The sequence below is a fragment of the Camellia sinensis genome, chromosome 11 (assembly GCF_055761805.1).
Source record: "Camellia sinensis isolate YWXY chromosome 11, ASM5576180v1, whole genome shotgun sequence".
NCBI classification, from domain to species: Eukaryota; Viridiplantae; Streptophyta; class Magnoliopsida; order Ericales; family Theaceae; genus Camellia; species Camellia sinensis.
This window is the reverse complement of record NC_138971.1, coordinates 14,104,829-14,109,757: the sequence shown is the minus strand read 5'-3', so window position 1 is coordinate 14,109,757 and position 4,929 is coordinate 14,104,829. Positions and strand designations below refer to the sequence as shown.

Below are 4,929 nucleotides of genomic sequence, written 5' to 3'. Positions count from 1 at the left end.
TCACTGCGAGGTTCCGAGCCTATCATGTTAAGGCTTAGGGGTGTTTTACAATTCCCCCTTCTGTACTGTCTTACTGTTTTGTATAGACCAAATGCTTACTGTACTGTGATGTATAGGGTTGAGTCCCTAGTCTGAATGATTGTGCATTTTGTGCATACTGTTCTGTACTGATTATGTATATATGTATGAAAGTCTTTTTGCATACAGACTGTCACAGCTCATTGGACATTGTTTATTTACTGTTTTGGCTTCCGCCAGGTCCTGTACTCTGTTTTACTGCTCTACTGTTCTGCAGGCCTTCGGTAATCTCGGATTACTGGCCGGTTACGGTGCTAAACCCATAGGGCCGGGTTTGGGTCGTGACAAAGAGTACACCCAAATAATGCTTGATTATTGCACTTTGAAGCTAGAAGAATAAGGAATGGATCACATCAGGGCATCTAACTCTTATATAAAAACGGGAGAGAATGAATAAGTTAACCGACCTTGAATTGTTTGCTGATCTGTTTAAGCTGATATGTTTGCTGCTATTGATGAGTATTTTCTGCTGCTATTTGTTGACTTTTGATATTTTGTTCCCTACTGCTATTTGTGGAATGTTTTGACTTTGGATCTGTTTTTAGTTTTGGATCTGTTTTGTGTCACATGAATTAACTGGTAGTTTGCTTGTGCATCCCACACCTTTATCTGTCCACAAGGAAACGAAATATGTAATTGACCAATAAGCATGGAATGATTACAAACAGTGAATTGTTTGAGTTGCTTGCAATGTCTAGTATGTTGATGGATTATAATTGGACAGAGATTCTCAAAAGAAAGGAATTGTTCAGGTAAATTTATTTGTTTTTCTCACAACCAATGCTAGTAAAAACTTAAGATTTTTCTTTTTATTTTTATTTTTATTTTTTTGCTAAATTTTTTTAGTCAATATCATATATTGGATGCAATATTAGTACAATAATGAGCATATATGTAGAGAAACGTTTGCTGGATTTGATCCTAACACTGTTGCAAAAATGGGGGAGAAAGAGATCATGGAAATAGCATCCAACAAAGCAATAATGCTAATAGAGAGTAGAGTGAGGTGCATTGTAGACAATGCCGAATGCATAGTGCAGGCAAGTTTTGCATAATTCATGTCTTCACAAGTTTTCCACTCCGTTTGTTTTGGCACAAAATGTTTCTCTATTTTCTTACGTTTGTTATGTTGAAAAATCAAATAACACTAAAATATTTTATGTGATCGATAGAAAACAAAATTATTTGGGTGAAAAATATTTTTTACTTTTAAAAATGAAAAATGTTTTTTGGACTAGAGGTAACACCATTACCACCCTACCATCACCTCGACCGTTGCCAATGTTGCCACCGCCACTGTTACCACCACCACCCACACACAACACCACACAACAATCGTTGTCACTGAAACTCCAGCACCAGCACCATCACCACCAACCACTACCTTTACCGCCACTACCACCTCTGTCACTACCACCACCACACAACCACTACAATCTCCAACTCACTACCACCGCCACAGCACCAGCACATTAGTTATACAGAAGCAACCAAACATAGAAAAATATTTTCTGCAAAATACATTTTCTAGAAAAAGTTTTTTCTGAAACAAACGGAGCATATGCATCAACTAACATAGATATAGTAGCTGAATTTGAACTACAAATGTAGATTGTGAGGGAATTTGGATCTTTCAGTAGCTATATGTGGGCTTATGTAGATTACAAACCAGTGATCAACAGATAAAGATACCCAAGAAATGTTCCTTTGAGATCTCCAAAAGCAGAGGCTATTAGCAGGGACTTATTGAAGCACGGTTTCCGGTTCGTGGGACCGGTGATTGTCTATTCATTCATGCAAGCTGCAGGAATGACAATTGATCATCTTGTTGATTGTTTTAGGTTTAGTGAGTGTGTGAGCATTGTAGAAAGGCCATGGAGGCATGTCTGACATCAAATCTACAAATTTTCCTTGAAATAGAAGTAATGGCTTTTTATTTGCACATCTATTTGTTTGTAAGTTATTATGCTATTGTACTCTTTTCTTTTTTTTTTATATATATATATTTTTGAATTTGAGCTATTGTACATTATAAGCATTGGATTGTTTATTTTTAAACAAAAAACATTGGATTGTTCAGTTACTCTGCAAATTCTGCCCTTAATAGCTGTCTAGTCATGTAGTTATTCACATAACGCAACGAAATAGGGTACGATGTCTAGATATTGTTCTAGAAGACAAAAATATCTTCAATCCATGAGAAAGAAAATTAATCCACAAGGAAAAAATATAAACACTCTGAAATATTAGTAAGAATGAATTGCCTCTTATGGATGTTTACATCTCTATTTGTAGATTAATCATAATTCTTGCAGAATAGAAATAACTAAGAAAAGGGAAAATCACTAAAATGACAAATTTAAGTCCAAACTTGAATACTCCTTGATTTGTAAGACATGCCAAAATAAGTGGTGCCGAAAGCACAAACTTCATAACAAAGTTATAGAAAGAATAAAACTTTCCTAAAATAAGAAAAAGCTATTTTGAAAGACTAATCAATGGAATTTAGCTAATTCCACATGCATCGTTTGCCAAAGGCAATGCATTGTGTTCAACTTGTTATGGCTGATCAAAACTACTACTAAATTTGAAGTAATTCTGAGATCGTCCCAAATTGTCCGATCTCATTAGTATGATCCCCTCAGTAGCATGGCTTCTCTTTCCTGACCTATTATCGGACTTGTACCGCACCACTTATTTTAAAAAAACTGAACTGACAAATAGAATATGGCATGCAAAGCATGGTAAATTAGTATTGATGCAATGAGATAAAAAAACTGAACTGACAAATAGAATTTCTGGTTACAATCATCTGTCCCTACAATGTTTCATCATTTTGCAACAAAACCCCCACAAAAAATAATAAAATAAAATAAATAAAAAGAAAAGAAAAGAAGAGGTGTGAGCAAGATAACTAAAAATGAACTAACAATCAAACAAACAAAAATAGTTAATTACTAAAATGATTACCTGTTAACAGTATTGCTAACTGAGTTGTTGTCTGCTTTCTTCATTGTATTACTATCAGCTTTGGTTTCTATCTCCCCAACCTCCCAAACAAACTCCGTTACTGAAACATAATATGCACAAATCAATTGAAAGCGGGTGAAGGACAAACTCAGTAACAAATAAATACTCTATTAACAGAGCACAACTTTGAGGGAATAACATGCTGAAGATGGTTCTGTTTAGAGTTACTACAGGCATACACATAGAGATATGTTAAAGTCTTTTTTTTTCTTTTTTAAACAATGCACCTCTAAAGGATATTTGCTGTGACTTGGAACAACGACATGTGCTATCCACTCCCAGCACTATTGCACGGGTTTGAGTCACAGCAATCAGTTGTGGTGGACCACAAAAGCAATGTTTAATTGAAAATCAGTCAGTTAACAAAAGACTATCTTCCAACTCAAGCAGGCAAAAATTGTTTACATCTAAACGAGTACCATTTCCGAAGATTTGCTTTTCAATGATATGACCTTAAAAATGACATGATTGTTAGCATTGCCTTTCATGAAAAAGAAGGGAAAACACACTTGTTAAAATGGAATTTAAAGCACCACTTAATGAGCTACTTTGAAAGATACTTCATGTGTTTTGTTATAATGCTGTTCTTCTGTTGATTTTTTTTAAGCACTGTTTTTTATGAGAATTTCAAGTAGTAAACATGGAGTTTACTACAAAATTTCCAAGAGCAGAAGTGTAAACAAGACCTGCTAGAGAGCTGTCTAAGATTGTGAGAGAATTGCTTCCTGATCCAAAGAGCTCTGCCAGTGCAGAAAAACCATCACGAGCTAGAAAGGTATGGTTCTCAATCTCCAGCTGTGCTGAAATGCAGTATGATTATGTTAATTAGTTGAAATGCTCAGGTAATCTTCGAACAATGACATGGGTGTGTACTAATTATTCTCTTATACCAAGTTATTTGCATATATCATTTCTTGAGTTAGTTACAAGCACTGACTGCTTAATGGAAATGACATACTTTTTTTTTATTATCTACCAAAAAAATATAGTCAGAGTATGTAAAGTGCACAATTCACAAAACCAACCTTATAGGTAGTGATCCCAAAACCACACAACTACAGTTCAAAGCAGCAATTGCACTGTCAGCCTGCAAGAAAATAGAACCTAGCATAAGAACTCCATCTTTTACAGAGAAAGATAAGCCACGCGGTGAAAAATAGCCAACAAATAAACAGCACAAGAAACCATGTTTGCAACAGATCAAAACCATACATGACACCCTGCACTAAGCAACTAAGCAGACTCCAAGGACTCAGCCAACATGCAGCAGATCAAAATCCCTATGTCACCATTGCTAGGGTCTGATTTGGTTTATTTTTTCCCCCTGAATTTTTTATGAGAATTATCCCAGTTACAGGTCTAAACATTGGTAGAATCACTTATATTAATCTACATCCATGTGAGGGAACAATGCATGTGGTCATTTTTCAATTGTGTAATCACAAGCCTTGAAGAGCATAATAGCTGTCATATCAATTGGTTAGATCCTTTGATAATTCACTGGTTAGTCATTGAATATAATGAAAGCACATCAAAGAAAGGTCTCATAGGCTGTTCTTCCATTAAAGTTTGTTGGAAAAGGGCTAAGTAGGCAATGATTTGGTGTAATCCACTGAAACTTCACTTAACATATATTTTTGACATTTAACAGACCTTGAATAACAGAATATCTTTGCATTCAAATCTCTCCATAACTTTGCATTCAAAGAGCTTGTGTTATCATTTAACAGAGTTAACCAAAATAATAAAATTTCTAACTATCTTTCTATACAACAATAAAGTTAACGAAACTATTAATAACAATATATTTTTGACATTATT

The 4,929-nt window shown here is 34.8% G+C and overlaps 1 pseudogene; it reads left to right on the top strand.

Moving 5' to 3' along the window:
* Positions 1 to 732: 732 nt before the first annotated feature.
* On the top strand, positions 733 to 1,968 carry LOC114270502 (uncharacterized; annotated as a pseudogene).
* Positions 1,969 to 4,929: the final 2,961 nt, after the last annotated feature.